Source organism: Haliaeetus albicilla, chromosome Z, assembly GCF_947461875.1.
Source record: "Haliaeetus albicilla chromosome Z, bHalAlb1.1, whole genome shotgun sequence".
Classification (NCBI taxonomy): domain Eukaryota; kingdom Metazoa; phylum Chordata; class Aves; order Accipitriformes; family Accipitridae; genus Haliaeetus; species Haliaeetus albicilla.
The window spans coordinates 1,760,149-1,778,529 of record NC_091516.1 but is presented as its reverse complement, the minus strand read 5'-3'; positions in this window follow the sequence as shown (position 1 = coordinate 1,778,529).

Here is an 18,381-nt window from a genome sequence, read left to right as displayed (position 1 = left end):
CAAATTAGTCAGATAACAAATAATAATCCAAAATTCTGCCTATTTGATAGAAAAAAGTAGTTTTCATAAAACTTTCAAATATGTTGACATTCTATTCATTTAGACTCAACAGGAGAAAAGAGATCCTGTGAAAATGACCTAGGGCTGAATCATTTTGGGGGCCCTTCTATGAAGGTGTAACAGTCTTCTTACTGAGCAGAAGCAGAATAAGTGTGCTGGAAGATCTCAGGTGTATATGGGTGAAATAACTCTGCAAGTCTTGGGCCCAAATGGTCCTGGCACAACACAACTCTGCTTTCACAGTCAGTTGGTCTTAAAAGTTACAGGTTTTGTGCACCCCAATCATATCTACATCCTTTGCTACAACAGGATCTTTTCAGCGTGATACACATGCTACATCCCAAGTTGTATTCAAAGACCTTCCCAAGCAGTTGTGGTAGGGTTCCCTAATATAGAAAGTATGTTTGAAGAGTGGGCAGAAAATGAAAATATTATATGGTCCACAGTCCTCTGTTTTCAAGCCTAATCTTGTTTATATATATATATATACATATATGTAACACATGTCAGATCTTGTCTCTCTGTATGAACTGAGAACTGTGAAGTTACTATGATTTGTGTAGGGTAAATGCTTCCTGTTGGTATTTTAAAGTATACAGAGGCAGGCTTAAAATAATGTACCAGTCCAAGAAGTTCTTTAAATAGCACAGGAAACATGATGAACTCTGAGTCCACCAGTGACAACACAGGAAAAGGAAAGCCAGAGATCAGATAGCACTTTGGTAGCAGGAATGATGGTGGGATAATTTATTCCTCCAGAGGTTATCACATGCTTGACTCTGATACAGGTAGACTCTCACTAATAAAGATGAGATTCTACCATGATGGATTATACTCTCCTAATTGTGGAGCTGTTTCCATGGTAACAGATTGAAACCACATTTACCCTGTTTTTGATGGCTTACTGCATGTATATCTTTAATAGTATGCTTCCAGAAAAATAAGCAGAAAGCAAACAGTGATTTGTAGAAAAGGGACAACATGGGAACATTGTCCTGCTGTTTTGCTTGAACACACTGACAAGATAAAAGTTGGTAAAAAGATAATTTTGGCTGCTTTTCAAAGAAATTTCCCTTATAAACTCAGAGCTTTGAGCTCCAATGTCCTTCACATGCTGGACAGAAAAACTCTTTCTATTAGACACCATACTTAGTTAGTTTTAATTATAGGCATACAACAAGAACTGTATTCTATATTATAGGGGTAAAAAGCCTTATTACTGATACGTTGCTGCTATTAACAATTACTGCAGAGCCCAGCTCCCTCCCCTTTGTCTGTTGATTTAAGTGGGTGTTGCCTCACTGAATTAGTTGATAATCTCATTATAGCTAATCCTGTTTTCTCCTTCTACAAAACAATGTTGCCATGACTGGCAGACCTCCCTTTTCTTCCTATTTCTCTTTTCCCTTAGTTATTTCAGAGATATTCTCTAGAAAGCATCGGAGCGAATGCTTGTCCTGTTTACTGGCTATAATACCAGCTTCATCAAATTCAGTACCGAGCCCTGTCTCTTTCAATAAATATTCTCTTTGAGCAAACAGCATACAGATATTAGCTGTAGCTCTTTTATGTTCAGTTCACATAATTGCACTATTCTGAAGCAATTAAAGCTTCTCAAATGACATTTTGGGCTTACAGTACCTTTTATGCCTTTAAAAAGTGGTCTCCCTTACAAGGTTACTTTATGGGCAACAAAGTAAAGAAGACTCAAAGCTGCAATTGCCTACATATATTTTTGGTACTTGGATACTAAGGTGCTTAATAAGGTAGATTCACTTAATTCAGGATATTTCTAAAGAGTAACTAATCACAAGTATATTTTTGGTGACTAGCAGCTCTTAATGAGGTTACTAGGAACATGCACACAGTAAACATAACTCTAAACAGGACTTGTAAAGCAAGGTGAGAACCATAACCACATCCACCTATTTATCTTGTTAAGTGCTAATTGTATTCAAGAATAGCATACCTGACTTGATGAGGATTTGCACAGATATGCTTCGTATTTTCTGTTTTCCTTATTTAGTGCTTGTGAAAAGTGCCAAGGAAAATGAAAACTTCATGCTTATTTATATGACCTAGACAGTAACTAAACTCATTTCCTGAGTTTGTTTTAATCAGATAATCCTATTCTGAAGTGATGGCCTTCAAAAGTACTTCAGTACACCCTACTTAGTACAATAGGTTTTGGAGGTAAAGAAAGCCTACAAATTTCCCAATGATTCCTTTTATACAGTTCCAAAAGCTGTAATATAGTTAGTTATACCGTAATTCTTCATCATTAGTTGTCATAGAATTTCTACACTAAATGGAACAAGAAGTGTAGGGGAAAGTAATGTCTCATTTTGATTCAGCCCAGAAAAAGCAGGTAAGCTTTTTGGGCACTTAACAAGAACAGTTACACTCAAAAATTTTACCTTCAAACCTCTGGATCAAGAAGTACTATAAAGCTATATACAATATATACAATAAGGCTATTTACAGCCTTAACACTACCCCTGCGTTAGTTATATTGTACATGAGAAAACAAGTTCAGCATAGTTACACAAGCTGCAGTTCCACTATCTTCCAGTATCCAGTACCTCAAGACTGCCTGCCCAGAACTGCCACACAAGCCAGTAAGCATTGTTCATTCCCTATGGTTATTTTGCATTCAGCAACACCTTGAGTCTTTTATCAGGATCCACCAAACAGACAATCCCCACCAGCAAAATTTTCAGTCTAAATACAAAAGGTCATGTGATTGTGACAGTGCAGAATCTCACTGGGGGAGAAGGGAAAAGGTCTCAGCGCAACCTCTAAAGTCACAGCAACTAAATTTATGAGGACAATTAAGTGCCTGTGTATTAGGCCTCATATTTTAGTACCATGTTACCAATATGAACTCCTACAGCAGAGTCAGTTGCCACGTAGCTGTCTAGCTGCTTAAAATCTCTGTGTTTCCCTTCCTGCCTTCAATATTTCTGAAGTTTCTACCATTAGGCATTAGGCCTCTGCATTGGGCTTCACTCAAAAGTCTGACAGCAAGAGGAGGTCCCTGTAAATGGGAGAATTGAGTTTACATCCTTACTCCAAGCTATTTAAGGAAAAAGAATTTAAATGTAGTCCTGCCATCCCCCAGCTGAGCACTCTAATCACTGCCCTCTAAACTAGATATTTTAGACTGGTAGATATTTCAGACTGCTCAAGTCTTTCTACTTCTCAAAAAATGCTGAAAGACCTGCTTGAAGCAGGGACAGGAATCCCAGTGCTCCAGAATTGTGTCCTCAGCATCAAGAGACAGAATCAGTTCTCTTTTTCTTGCCCAAAGACCATTGCAATACTTTGTATGGAGAGGGATAACTTCTACAGGAGAAGTGGAAGAAAGTTGCCCCATTTGACATAGGAAAGATCTACTCTCAAATTTGAACCAGAGTTGATCCCAGGTCACAGTCTGGGTGCTGTAATTAACAGGCTATTAAGTTATTAATGGAGACCATTTTTTTTTCAGGAGAACAGCTGATCTGGACACAAATGGATCCAGCTGAGATGCTGATGAGCAGAAATAGGAGGTACACATACATGGACTCCCCCATCATGTGATAGGAAACATGTCCCACTAAATGGTACCAGTGTGGGGGAGAGGGAGGCTGTGACCAACCCAGTAAATATACATCCTCTTTTTGTTTCTTCTCAGGCAGCTCTAAGCAGCATCAGTACTCCTGGCTTTGTGTGTTGGCTTCTGGACCTCCAGTTCTTAGGTCTGTCACAGGCAAAAGATGTTGGCTGTTCAGTTAAGCCTGTTATTTCTGTCTCGGTGAAGAAGGAGTTGCATGTTCTCAATGATGAGTGTTGTTGTATTCTCCATCAGTGATGCTCTCAAAGCTGTACAGTTGTAGAAGTATGTGAAACTGAGCCCAGACCTAATTTCCAGGCCAGTGTCTTGCTCTTTACAAGGTCTCTTTTTTTCTACTCATCTGTTGCCGTATGGAAATGGTTCTTAAACTAGAGAGGACAGATTTGCAATCAAGTATATCCTGTAGTTGTATTACTGTATAATAATTTACAATAAGAATCCATTAGAAATGCACCTATTAAAATGGCATAGGAAGTGTCCCAAGTACTTACCCATTTCAGAATTTTCCTCAGTTTCACTGGTTTCTCTCCTTTAAAATCTGATCTGAGAGCTTTTGCAGTGCAGAATGTTTGCAGAGCATATTCCCTCGGTACTTCAGGATGTTGGCATGTGAGGTAAAGGCTTTTTCAGACAGCTGCTTTTCCTTCTGCTGCCCCTCTTGCTAATGCCAGCCTGTTTATCTCATCTCTGTTTACTTTTACCTGTAGGAGTCTTGCAAAACTCTGCACAGTTGGGCAGTTCAGGGATAGAGCCAAGGAAACACTTGCATGTCCTCTCCAATTCAAGCCTGGGAGACAAACACAGAGATGCTCTCCGTGTGCAGCTTTGGGGTATGACTTGGTTCAGGCTACTGACTGCTCTGTAGGAGGACTTTGTAAAGTATTCTGTATCGCACAGAACCACTATCAGTTTTGAGATAATGACTCAACAAAACATTTCAGAATACAGCTGTGTTTCAATTCTGTTCTCAAATCCATCTGTGTTCAACAAAGAAACTAAATATCCACTTGAACTAAAACTTGCTTATATAATTTGCTGAATCAATCCTTTACAGGTACCCTGCTTTTTCTTCACAGTGCTTCACTTACTACTTCATTGTAGCTGTGATCCTGGCATCTCAACAGTGGGAAAGTATGGTTGTGCTCTAATATTACAAACAATGGAATTTGAGATAAAAACATTTTGAGGAGAAATTCTAACTCACAGTTTCCTTTTCATAGTTGAATTAGACCTGCAGTGGCAATACCACCCTGAAGATATGCATAGTCAGACATAGATATATAGACAGATATCCAGAGAAAGGGCATTCATGATGTTTTTAGTTAAAAGGATGCAGAGGGGTTTTTTGCTTTACAGGAATTCCCACAGACTTCTAGACGCGACATTGATGAGAGCATGCTGTCTCTTGCCTAAACAATTTCAACTGATTTTATTATGAAAAAGGGATCTTGGAATAACATCTGCTGTAAAAGACAGTATCTCTCATTCTTATTGTGACATAATAAGTGCAGACAGAAAATAGCATAGAAGTGTATCTTCTGTGAGATGTCTCAAAGGCTCTGACAGCTGCATTCAGTGCTGTGTTTGGGCTGTAACTTTCAAAGGAGAGCAAGGATGTAAGTACTCAAATTCTGTGTGTGTTGGGGCCTTTGCTCTTTAGATGCCTTTGAAGCTTAGACTTACTGTTTGCAGCAAGAAATACTCTTCACTGCATGGTTGTCCTTACCACAAGGAACATTGTTACCCAGGCCAGGAGTACTCCAAACTAGTGCAGCAAATATAGAATGACATGCATGTGGTAGCCTTTCTAGTAAGTTTATGAAATCCATGCTAGTTTACTCAGACAAGACAATCAACAGTTTAATGAAATAAATCTTACGGTGAGTGGTGCCATGGCCATGGAAAGAGAGATATTGTTCCCAGGTGGTCCTTAAGGGCTATACCAAATGGAGGGAAAGATGTCCAAGGCTACTTCTGCTTCTTAGGAAGGAGTATCACTGTTTATTGTAGCAGCAAGGGTGCTGGAAAAAGGTCAAGGAGGAGGAGATTATGCCTCTTTGTATCTCCAGTGATATATTATCAACTGACTGAAATGATATTCTCAAATTTTATAAGCTTTGAAGGCAAAACCAAGTGAACTGGCTGTATCGCAAGCTAGTGGAACATCCAGTACATTAGGAATAAATAGATGTGCTCCCAGGAAAAAAGTACCTAACAACATAAAAGATTAATTCTGTGCTGATTGTGGTAATAGTCTTCAAGAATCTTGCAAAGTGTGGCAGCAAGATAGTAGTGGATGGCTGCAATACAAAAGTAGAAAAGGAAGATGTGGAAGACAGTGAGAGGGATCTAATGTTTATCATGTAACAATTAACAATGACTTGAGATTAATTGGTTTTGTCACAGTTAAGGATACAGTTGAAAAGCACAGAAAGCTTCTCAATAAAAATGTTCTCAAGCATATCCATTTATCTACAGAGGTGGTTCCTAGTAATCAGATTGCATATTTTGTCTCAAGATGCAAGCCAAAGATTGGAAGCACAACAGCTGATCATAGAATGATAGCACAGAAATGATAAGAAAATTCAGTAGACAAGTTACAGATATAACACAACACCCTGGAGGTATCTGAAAGACAGGCTGGAATAGGTAGCAATTAAAAACAAGCTTCAGGAGATATCATGACAGACTGAACCAAAAGAGATAATTTAGGAGAATTCTAAGTATAAAGAATAAGGGATCATAACATCTTATGGGAACATAACTGGAGACAGAAATGCAACAGTGAGAATATAACTTCCAAGCTGGTCTTGTGCTAAGTGTGATAAGGCCAAAAAAAGACCTAAAGGACCATGCAGTTTTGCAGGATTTGGTGGACCAAATGGAGCAGGAGGAAAATACATATAAAGTGGAAGTATTTTATGAGAGCTACAACACATGGAGGCAAGAAGATCAACTGTGAGTGTGAGTAAAGAACAGAATGCAAGAATGCAGTTATGGACAGAGGGAGGGAGGGAGCTCTTTAATGACTTTCTTAGTATAGACATATTACAGATAGCTGAGCTGTTCGTAGAAGATAAATTTATAAGAGATTTAAGAAGCAGTTTGAACTCTCAGCAACATCAAAGAACAAAATCTTGGGAATTTTAGAACTGAATTATTGAAACCAGAGAGATGATGGAGAGGACTTTGCAGGATGGTGGGATAAGATAGCCTAAATACTATGCAGACTGACTTTGTTGGACTGAAAATAGTTTCTCCAGGATTTTTTTAAAAGTGTTGAAGTAGACAGTAATAAGTATCACAAAACTTCCTGCTCATTACAGTTTATAAATTCTCATTTGTGACATTTTATATACCCATCCCTTACACAGAAGAGATAACAGCTGAACAGCAATGTGGTTTCTGGAAAATAAGAGTGGGAGTAGACAGAAGGATTGACTCCTTCGTGTCTTCTTAAGGTATCCTGGGAGTCATGGCACAATTATAAAATTTGCTGGAGGAACTGAAATTAGATGATATTTACTAGTCCTTCTGATGTTACTAACAATTTTGGTGCCTACAGAAGAAAGAAAATATGATGCAAAGGATAATTGGAGTCTTCAAGGAAGTAGAAAGAAAAATGGGACTTGAGATAATAAAGATAAAACCAACTATTGGCTTTAATCTGACAAGAGGATTTTAGACAAGCTTCTCTAGCAGCTGATAACTGTAGATACCAAAACTTCAGAGCTGAAGTACCTCAGAGCATTGACAATCAGAATATCAGTGAGAACACTGATATTAGTGCCAATCTGAGGAGGTAAATGGAGTAGGAATGTATGCTCCTTTATTTTAAAATCAGAATACCAGAGTTTAGGATATATCAGACCATTTTAATGTATTTTTGTTTACATAGAAGTGACACTTGGTCACTTAATAAAAAGACAAAGAAAGAAACTAAACTTCAGAAATAAAATACTGCTCAAGGATTTGTAGTTAAGATTTAATTAGGAATGATGGTGGGGGCTCACTAAAGAACATGAATAGTGCTTTAATCCCCATAGCTTCAGTGGGCAAAGTGTGTGGTTAGAATGACACAAGACAGACCAAGAAGCATCTGGGGAAAGCCCTTCCACTGCTGCTTGAGGCTGGTCAATCAAAATGAAGCAAAGTGGAAACAGTAAGTTGAAATTATGTTTTTAATGCACATGACCAGCTACACAAAAAACGTCTGCTAACAGAAGGAGTTTGGGGCAAATTGAGGAGCCATGAGTCATTATGATCTCTAAGACCGTGAAGGCAGGAAGGAAGCAAGTACCTGGGAATGAAATGGACCACCAGCAGAGACTTGTGCTTTGCAGGGGTAGCCACGTGCAGTAGGAGACACCCATATAACAGACAAGTACATTGCGATTACGGTCTGCCAAATGGTGAGCAAGCCAAATTGTAAGCCATATCACCATTTACATAATTCCTGAGTTTACACATCTAGATCTCAAAATAAACAAAAGATGAGCCTCATATTTTAAGAGGTTCTAATTCAGCTTGAACAGAAGTTTGAACATATTCCCTGAGTCCAAAAAGCTGTGGGGAATGTCCAGCTGCTGCTAATGCCTGTGTCTCTGAGGTGAAAGTGAGCTGGGTTGTAGGTGTTTATAATGCACACTGTACTGCTGGGCTGGCCACACACAATATTAAAAGTAATAACAAAACCTGAGATGTAGCTTACTGCTCATTTGTAATATGCTGCAGAAGCTGTGCAAGGAGATAATCTGCCCAGAACTATCAAGCAGGCTGTGGATTTCAAGACATTTAATTGCCATTATGAAAGAAAAATCTTTGCCATTTATTTTCTGGAGACTCTATCTTTTTACCTAAGTTTGAAAATGCACCTACTGTGTCCCTGAACTACACAGTAGTGAATAATAATGCTCTCGGTTCTTGCATTTAAAATATTATTCCTGGAGCCAAACAATACCTCTGTAGCAATTTGAACTATTACAGAAGCAGATACGTTGTAGTTTTCCTAATACAGCTAGGCCACATTCCTGAAATCAGGACAAACAGGTTTTTTTCTCCTTGAAGAGCAGCATGTCTAAGTTTTGGATGCTCATGCTTGAGGATGCTTCCCAATGTATCTAAAGCAGGTGTCCACTCCAGTGCAGCTGGTGGTTCCCAAAATCTTTATGCCGTATGACTTCATAGAACCATGAAGAAAGTGTTACCTTTAGGCTTGGAAATCTAGAGAAAGGTATTTCCCTCCTGTAAGTGATTTTATAACAGAATTATTTTTAACTAGTAGTTTTCTACTATCTACAACCGAAAACAGAAATAAAAGATACACTAGTGCCTTCTGGGAAGAGTCGGTGGCATAGAGAAGAGAAATTAGTTCACAAATATCTTCCAGATTTGAAGGTAGAGTGCATCAAATGTGATCATACGAGCTGAACTGAATTTGAAGCTAAATCTATATTTTAAGAATACAAAAATAACTTGGGCTGAGTCACTGGGAGGCAAAAGTAACCACAAAGTTTGTGCACAGTCTATACAGTGAGCTTGACATGGTTTCCAAAACCTTTAATTTCTGTTGGTTTAGGGAAACTAAACACATCCTTTAAACAAAATGCTGTGTTTTTGCAGAATTTATGCTTTGCAAAAAATGAAAATGTTACTGAAGACATTAACTCTTCAGTGCTATAATCACAACAAATGTGGGAAGGATATGCACTACCGAAAAGCTTGCACACATGTCACCTTGGAAATCGGTGTCTGAACTATGGGCCTGGCCTGCAAAGTATTAGTTGAAGAAAAGTAGTATTTTTCAGCACAGTTGCTTTTATAGTTCAGAGCTTCACTTCTAGATGTATTTCAAGATACAGTATGATGGAGGACATATGATTTTATTCATTTAATAAAAATTAGGTGCCTATTTTTCACCAGACAACCCTGTGCTCTAGTGTGGCCACAGACTTGTTATCTAGACTGTTATCTTCAGTGAATCACTAAAATTTCTCTTTGTGCAAGTTTTCTCACCTACTGAGAATGCATCATGCCTAGAATGCATACTTTGCAGGTACTTATCAAAATTAATGAACCTATGTTAGTGAATAAAAATTTCTGACCTTAGAGTCCAAGCAGCTTATCCAAAGCTCACTGGATTCAAAGGGAACTTTTCCATGACAAGGATTTCAACAAAGCCCTTAGTACTAACATGAAATCCTGAAGTGAACTGTTTCCATTCTTAAAGATACATTCTATCAGTATTGATGTGATGTCAATGCAAAGATTTTTATTGTCTTCTGTGGAAGCAGACTGGTGAGAAATCTGTCTTAAACATAAAATATTTTCTGAGTTACTCTGCATGAAATGAAGAAAACAAAAAACCCTATCATAATGGTCTCCTTAAAAGAATACATTACATTTAAGCAGGTTTTGCTTTACATGTGATCATGTGAACAGAAGTTTGTGATGATGACAGCAATGAAAATGAATAAACTGTCATAAAAAATCTGCTGCCCCTAAAACATCAGTGGAAATTCTCATCACATTCTCACCTATTTGCCTGAGCTGTGAGTGCACTATCCCCTCTCCTCAGAAGGAAAACGAAAGTCTTTCACAGATATTACTTCATAAGTGGAAAGCCTGTATAAACTTCTCTCAACAACTCACCAAGACAGTGTGAACTGGAACTTATGTTTCAGCATTTTTTATTGGGATTATTCAGAGTATATATTATATTTTCAAAGCCATAGGTATTTCAAAGTATAAGTGCATCTGTCTCTTGTGTAGACTGAAAAAGAAATAGTTACCTAAGTGCCCTACACATCTGGCTCAAGAAAACTGCATACACAAGGCAGGTAATTCCTTGAGCAGTGTGTGTGTGACAAGGGCAATAGATGTCTTTTTCACCCCTTCTATGAAAGCCAAGTCACTCTATAGAAAGACTTCAGGACTCAACAAGCAGGAAAAAGACACCAGGAACCTGAATCCTTAATGCAGTAGTTGAGGCACTTTCATGCACTAATGGGAACCTGGGTTCTGGTCCTTCTTAAAGGGCTATTTATATGAAACAGTAACTGGATTCAGTGCCTACACAGTCCTTGGAGGAGGGTTTAGAATTCAGATCTTCCCTTCTTTTGACAAGTACCCAATTTAACACATTTAAAATGTCATTCTCATCATCTCCCTCCGTTCTAGTAGGAATCTGGACAAATCTGTGTCATTCATGTTTGGTATTGGCTACCTTTAGGCATCCTTTGCAATGAGAACACTGACCTATGGCAGTTCCTTGCACTCGGAGCTCAAAGAATCAGTTCTGAAAGCCAAATGCTCAAGGGTGAGGTAGTGTGTGACTTTGAAGCACCTAAGAAAGAAGCAGATATTGGAAGCCAGGCTTTCCAAAAACTCATTCAAAGCCTCTTCTAGCCTCAGGTCTGTTTATCTCAGTAGGCTTGGGAAAATAGCTCACAGCATGTGGAAAAGATTAATTTCCTGCAAACTAATATTCAAAATTGTAAACCTCCACTCATGTAATGTTACTACATGTATGACCCTTTTGCTTATAAAGTACTGTGTGTTAAGGATAAGACTGACAGAAAATGATACAGATGCTGTTTAGAGTACAGGAGGAAATATGCTGAAATAGGTCATTATTTGGCTATTATCTATGTAATGCAGGGGCCAAAAATATTGAAAACAGATTATTTCGCCTTGTGTATATTGAGGAAGAAAAGGTTACCCAAGGTTTTCTATGCATTTGGCTCAAGGATGCTGCAATATGAGAACATGTGATTTGTTAGGGAAATCCTATGTGACTCTTCTACAGCAGCTAACCAAGTAAACAAGAAATGAGCTGGAACTTTCTGTACAAGGACTTTTACTGGAATCATTCGGAAGCTTTTGAATATACTCAGGCTTCCTTGGGAGGTTTGCTCTGTATTAGAGCTGTTGCTGTAGGCATCATATCTCAAACAAATGAACTTTAAACAACTTAAGATTTTGGACTTCAGGAGAGGTTTTTCACCCCTTTAGAAGTTCAGGGTCATGTCATCATAATGATTTCTATGTGAGTTGATAGGCTTTTATGAAGTATGGTCTACACTTCTATTTTTTAAAGGAAAGAAATAACATAAACATAATTTAAGAAACGTTTGACCATAACTATCTTGCTGATAATCTTTATGTATAATATAAATATCTTTATAAGGCCACAGTTCATCTTTTTGCATATCTCCACATGTGGGTTTTCAGACATTCAAGCTGGCATCTGTCTGTGTTATTAAATCTGAAATGATTCAAAAGTTCCTATCTTATTCTAAGCCCTCATCTATAAAAACCACGAGTGTAACTCTTTTCTTGACTCCCATGAAAAGCATATAGGCATCACTGAATGCTAAAAGCTCAAGTCTATCATGGTCAAATTATGTCTTTCAGGAGAATTCAATGGCAAATTGTTGCTAAAAATTCACAAACAGAAGACATAAAGAGTATGATTATTGCTGAAAAAGTTTTAACTGACCAAAGCACCTCAGCTCATTCTCATAAATGGTTTTTAGCCCTCATTCTGCACTGACATTTCCAGAGGTACATCAAGATCTGCACAGTTTCTGTAACATAATATGGACAATAAATTATTTTTTAAAATTATTTAAAAATACATTTCCCTTATTCTAATATGAAAGTGGTTGTATTCAGAAGTTGGCAACAGGGGCATTTGGGTGTATTTGCCCTTCTTTTATTCCCTATCTGTTTCTTCTCACTTGGTTTTCTTGTGCAAGCATTTCCACATTATTTCAGAGGGAGGATCTCAACTCAGAACTGTTGGTTTGTGCTTGCAGAAACAAATATGAACAGTGGGTGCCCACCACGTTTAAAATTCATGTCCTTGTCTTTACAGTGACTGTGCCTGTTGAGCTACGCTCAGTGACAAACACACATCAATATTTTATGCCAAAATTTGGGAACCACTGGGTTTGCAAAGCCCTGTTCATTGTCCTCAGAGTAATCCTCTACCTTTCCACCTTAACCACTACAGCCCCATGCTTTCCATTAGTCTCCAATACAGAAATCACCTGTGAAAATTTTTTCTCATGCCATATACACTGACACTTCTAAATTGTTTGAGTGAAGAATAAAAAAACCTCCAAACGTCTTCAAATCTGCATACTTGTACAAGCCTTATTCGTAGATGAAGACTGAAGGCTGTTTGTGTATTTAAGTTTTCAGGTTGGTTGACTGATATTTAGGCTGTAAACATAACCATTCAGGATAAAAGTCAAACATCACTTTGGACATTGAGCAACTGTTCAGTATTCAGTAGTTATACTTTGTATCTAGGATATTTGTAAGGTGCATGTATCCTAACATTTTGGGTAGTTTTGTATGAGCTTTCCAAGCAGTATTGCCTCTCCTGCCCCCCATTTCATTTGAGCAACTAACAAAATGCAGGCTCTTGTAGATGATTCCCATTCAGAGAAGGCACTGACAGACTCAGACCTTCTGTGATGTACTGTAATTTACTTGTAAAGAACCTAGTAAGCCTGTATTCCTGGGTACACCAGACTCTAAGAGCTGGAATTGCTTCCACTGCTCGTAATTCTCTGTTTCTTTCAGCCAGCACTCACAGGAGCTATTGTCTAACTTTCTCAGGTGCTTGTGGCAAGTGATTGTACAGTGATATCTGGTATTTCCATGCTACTTTCTCTTCCTGCTCATTTCTTTGTGTGTTGGCTATACAGACCTTCACAAATATATACCAGAAGAGTCCTCCTAACAAACCTTTGGGGTAGGGAAAACATACCTTAGTTGAAACCACTTTCTGCTGGTTTTTTACAAAATAACAATAGACTCACACCTTCCCTGGACAATTTTTGGTTTCAGTTCTGCTATTCTGAAGTGGTGGGAAACTGGATAAATATCTTAAGGATGCTGGAACATCCCAAGACAGTCCTGTGACTTCACCTGGAAACGAAGAACACAGTCATACAAAAAGAGTGTAATGGAGGTCTTCTGCTCATGGAATACCACAGATTTCCATTATCTAAGTAATTTTGGGTTATTTTAGATGCTATAGATTCATTCTTCTGAACTGATTAGGTTCAAATATGAGATTTTTAAGGTTACAAAAAACATAGGCTGGAAAGGTAAAAATTTGTGGAATATATTCCTTTGATAGAGTTAATTGTTGCCTCTCTTTCTGAGTTTTGTGAAACCAAACTGAATACTTTTATAATAATAAAGCCAAAGAATACAGAAAATGTACCACCCTGGAACTAAAGGAAAGCTAACTTTTGTAATTAAAGGAACACGTGCAATATAGATAGTGACTGTGCACAAATTGGTCAGCAATTAATAGTAATGTATTAAGATTATTCAGGAGCTGCCCAATGTTGTTTCTCTTTTGCCTAAAAAAAGAGGATTTCATGCATAAAATCCTTCCTCAAGAAAAAGCAAAATGTGTTGATCTTGAAACTTGTAAAGATTATTCAGTGTTGCATTAATTTCAAAAGTAAAATTGCACAATCACAGATTATGTGTTAATTACATTTGTTTGCAAGAGCAAGCATTAACACACATCTTTTAAACATCATTAATTGGCTTTTAGGGATAAAATTATGGGGGAAGAATGAGTCATAGTGGTAAAGTATCAATCTTTCTAATGATAATGTCACTGAAGTCATCCTCTCTGCTCCATTCATCTTTTTCAGGAAAAGCTTTGTGAGGGCAGAGGTCATATGGTAGAGAGTTCAATTCTTTTCTCACTAAAACTGACAGCAAAGGTTTGCATAGACTTGATCTGCTGCTGCATATATCAAAGACAAGGGATTCATAGTCATTTTGGCTAGCCAGGTTTGATATTAAACATTCATGCTAATTAACATGGAGCTGTTTTGTGTCCCTTAATAAAATTTAACAGTTACATAGCTTCATCTTTCCAAACCACTGGAAGCTGCAAATAACTAGCTAAACACAAAGATAACCTTTCCTCTCTAATCTTTAGAATCCCATACTTCCTATTTGTTTCCAGTACAGAGATTTCCTGTGAAAGTTATTTCTCTGTACAGCGCTGCAATTAGAAGAGAAAATTTAAGGCATCTCTGGGAGGATATTTAGTGGATTGGTTCTGCAGCTTGTGGTTTATCTCAAAAGGTAGGAGTAGCATCACATTTGGTCAGTGACTGCTGCAGTATGAAATGAGGTCTAACTCTCTGGAAATTTCTACGACACTTGGGGCCACAGTGGGTAGCCCTCTGTAAGAAAGTGCAGGAGTAGCCCTTTAACCAGCTTCAGAATAATAAAAGGAAGGAGCAATAGGATGGGGAAGGGAGAATAGAAAGGAAAAAAAACCCAAACAAGCAAAACAAGGAGAGAGAGTGAGAGGCAAGAGCATTTGCAGAGATGTATCAAGACATTTCTTGGTGTTTGAGGTAACACCGTACCCCAAACTTTCTCTTCTTAAACTGAAATGCTTGTTTCTAGGTCAGCATGAGACTGTGCTGGGTAGTTCCTTTTGGAAGTAGACCTTCTTCTTCTTCTTCCTTTTACCAGCTGTGGGAACCCATCCCACAGGTGAACTGTACAAATTCTCCCTGGAACCTTTGGTACACTCCCTCTTTCTGGAGCCAGAGCCAGCTGCACTACCAGGACAGACTTCATATCCCTGTGCAATGGTAACAGCCAGCCTGCAGTCTTTCTGGCAACCACTTCTTGCAAGAAAAGCAATGATTTATGCAACTATTGTCATCTGTGGAGCATATAAACTTGTCTCCTAATTTCAGAGTCTCACTCTGTGGGCACGGAAGCAGTGAGATGCCTGCTTTGCTATAACATGCTGCTCTATACTCCCAGCTCAAAACAATACAATCAGCCCTTGCTTCCTGAAAGTCACCTTTTCTCACTGCTCCTCACCTTTGGTTGGCACATACCGACAGCTACTGTAGCTCCTGCCTCCTCCACATGTGGAAAGCTTGGAGGAAGTTTTTACCGCTTGGACCCTAAAGAAAAACCTGTTACTGGCACAGCTTATGTTAAACTGCAGAAAGAGTGGAGACTTCATCAAGTCTTACTGTTGGGGCTTTCTTGTGCGGGTTTCTCTGTGGGAGGAATCAGGCCATTCTGGCATAGCTCAACATGAAGAGTTGTGTTCCTCTGAAGTCCAGGAAAGTGGTAGGATTGCACAAGATGGGTCAAGGTTGCTGCCTGTAATAAGGGACAGAGTGAATCATAGTGTGACTGTCATGAGTAAATACAAGTTTCTTCCCAACTTCCTCAGCAAGCCTAACTGTTCTGTGTGAAAAATACATTACTTCTGCACCTGCACACACAAAAAATGCACGCCTTGGAGCAGGGACCAGAAGTTTGCACTTCCCCCTCCCTACCCAGGCACTACTGTTTGCACAATCACCTTCACTTCTGCTCCAGCCTTTTCTGTCTCTATAGCTTCACTTTTTGGTTTTTAAGGGAAGTCTATGCTTCAAAAGCAGAGTGGACAGTGCCCTCTAGCCTAATGAGGTGGTCAGAGCACCCTGTGGACATGGCAAACGTCTTCTGGAGCACCCTTACCCATTGCACCCAAGCTCTTCCACTTCCAGAACAAGCCTTTAACCACCTCTGCATTTGGAGGTGATGTTTTCACCGATATATGGTGGCATCTGCTGTTTTTCCCACATGACTTCAGAGAGAAAAAATTCTCTGGTGTTTAAATCCAAGAGAGGGTTTCAGGCGACAAATGCCAGTTGGGGAGGCCTGAGGATTTTGAGTAGGTAACGCAAGATGTAACAGAAAAGACTGACGTTACTGCCATCATCTCCAAAGCCAAGAGAGACTCCACCTAAACGTGACTTCACACAGTGTGTATATTCTGCATCTTAAAGGTCAAGACTTGCAGAAATTCTGTGGTGGTACCAGTCTTGCTAATTACAGGCATGAGAAGGAAGACTACATGTAAAGCCAGGGGTCTGGAACAAGGTGTGGTGGAATTGCTGCTTGTTGGCGCCTACGAAAAGAAGAAAGACAACAAAACCTCAGCTGACAGAGCTGTGTAGGAAAGCAAAACTGAGAAAAGAAATGAGACAACAGGAATTTCCTTTTGGCTAGAACAAGTGCCCTGGGCTCAGCAGGTTGCTTCCTGTGAGCCTTTTCCCCTGTTTACTTGATGCCTGTATGGATTTGTAATTATATATTTTAGGTTCAGCAAAGATTGTGCCTGGGCTTTGATTTTTTGAGTTCTCAATTTTCCTTAAATGAAGGAGAACTAGCAGCCTAATCAAAGTATGAGGAACATCAAAACTCTGAGTGCTGCAGTGCCCATAACTTATGCATGTTCAGCTCCAGGCTGCATTCCACAGCAGCACCAGGCAAAAAACAGGGAAGAGGTACAGGCTGAAGAGGCATTCAGCACTTGGAGCTTGCAACAGCCAGCATGCCAAAACAAACACCTTTACTGAGGCTTCACTGAAGTATCTCTAAAATTGGAATTAGAAGCCTAATAAAGGCTTCCTGGATGTATGTTCTCCTGAAAGCCGGGTACTTCTTCCAGGCAAGGTAGTTTCCATGTTCCAGTGGGTACCCAAATGACTTGGTTATAGAGGTTTGTGGAGGATGAGCATTGCTCTCATGCTGAGATGTGGGCTCACAAAGAGCAGAGTCCAGATGACCTTTGCAATCAGAAACAGCTCTGCTCCCTCAACTGTCACTATGTTGCTTCAGACAAAGGACAAAAGGCAAGTTCCCTGTTTTCCTCAGGCTCCTACTGTCAGTCCATCCTGGCTATTGCAAGTGTGCTTGAGTCCCTGGCCATGCCTGAAATACTCCAGCCTAGTGCCTAAAGCACATAGCTGAACTTACCACCTCTGCCAGACTAAGGACAGCCTAGAGCCCAGGACTGTATTTTGACACACGGCAGGAGTGCTCCTTCAACTTTTGCCCTTGGCTGTATATTCCTGTTTATTCCTACCTCCTACCAGCCTTCCAGTGGCTTGATGTTTGTGTTCAGTGTACTTCACACCAGGGGAACTATTCAGTTAAAAAATACCTTAAGGGGAGGTTAATTTAAAAAAAAAAAAAAAAAAAAAAGGTATTATTTCCTTGATCTGTCTTACTGTGTGAATGTGTGCAAAGATTTATGCTAACACAATGCAGTAGAGGATCACAGAAGTAACAGAATGGATGCTCAGGTTCATACTGCCGGCAGAGAAAGTACCTGCCAAACCCTAATCTAGGCCAATACATGCGTTAACTCAGCCTGTGCCTCCTGCACTCACAGTATCTGTCTCAAGAACATGCTTTGCAGCCTCACTGGTGAGCTATGCTTCAGAGCAGGGAGCACTGAACAGAGCCATGTGTGAATGTGAATCAGTTTTAGCTCACTGCTGGCAAATGGGGTTCTATGACACAGGGATGGTTGTTCTCTGCAACTCAGGTGGCCCAAGTAGGGATGAAAGTTGCCTAGACATCCAGCTTGGCAAAAATGGGGGAACAAGACAAAGCATGCTCAGTAGCACAATCTTTATCATGTATGTACATTTCTGGTGTCTCCAGTGCTGTCCACATATGTTCTAAGAAGTGTTTTACAGAAAATAGTTTCCTGCCTGAAGAAGCTTAATCTTACAGCCCTGACGCTACAAAAAATCATTCCCTGGGTGGGCAGCTCCTTTGGCTTTACTAGGCATGTGCAGAGGCAGATTGAGATTGCCTTCAATCTGCAAACTAGTGAAAGCAAAGGT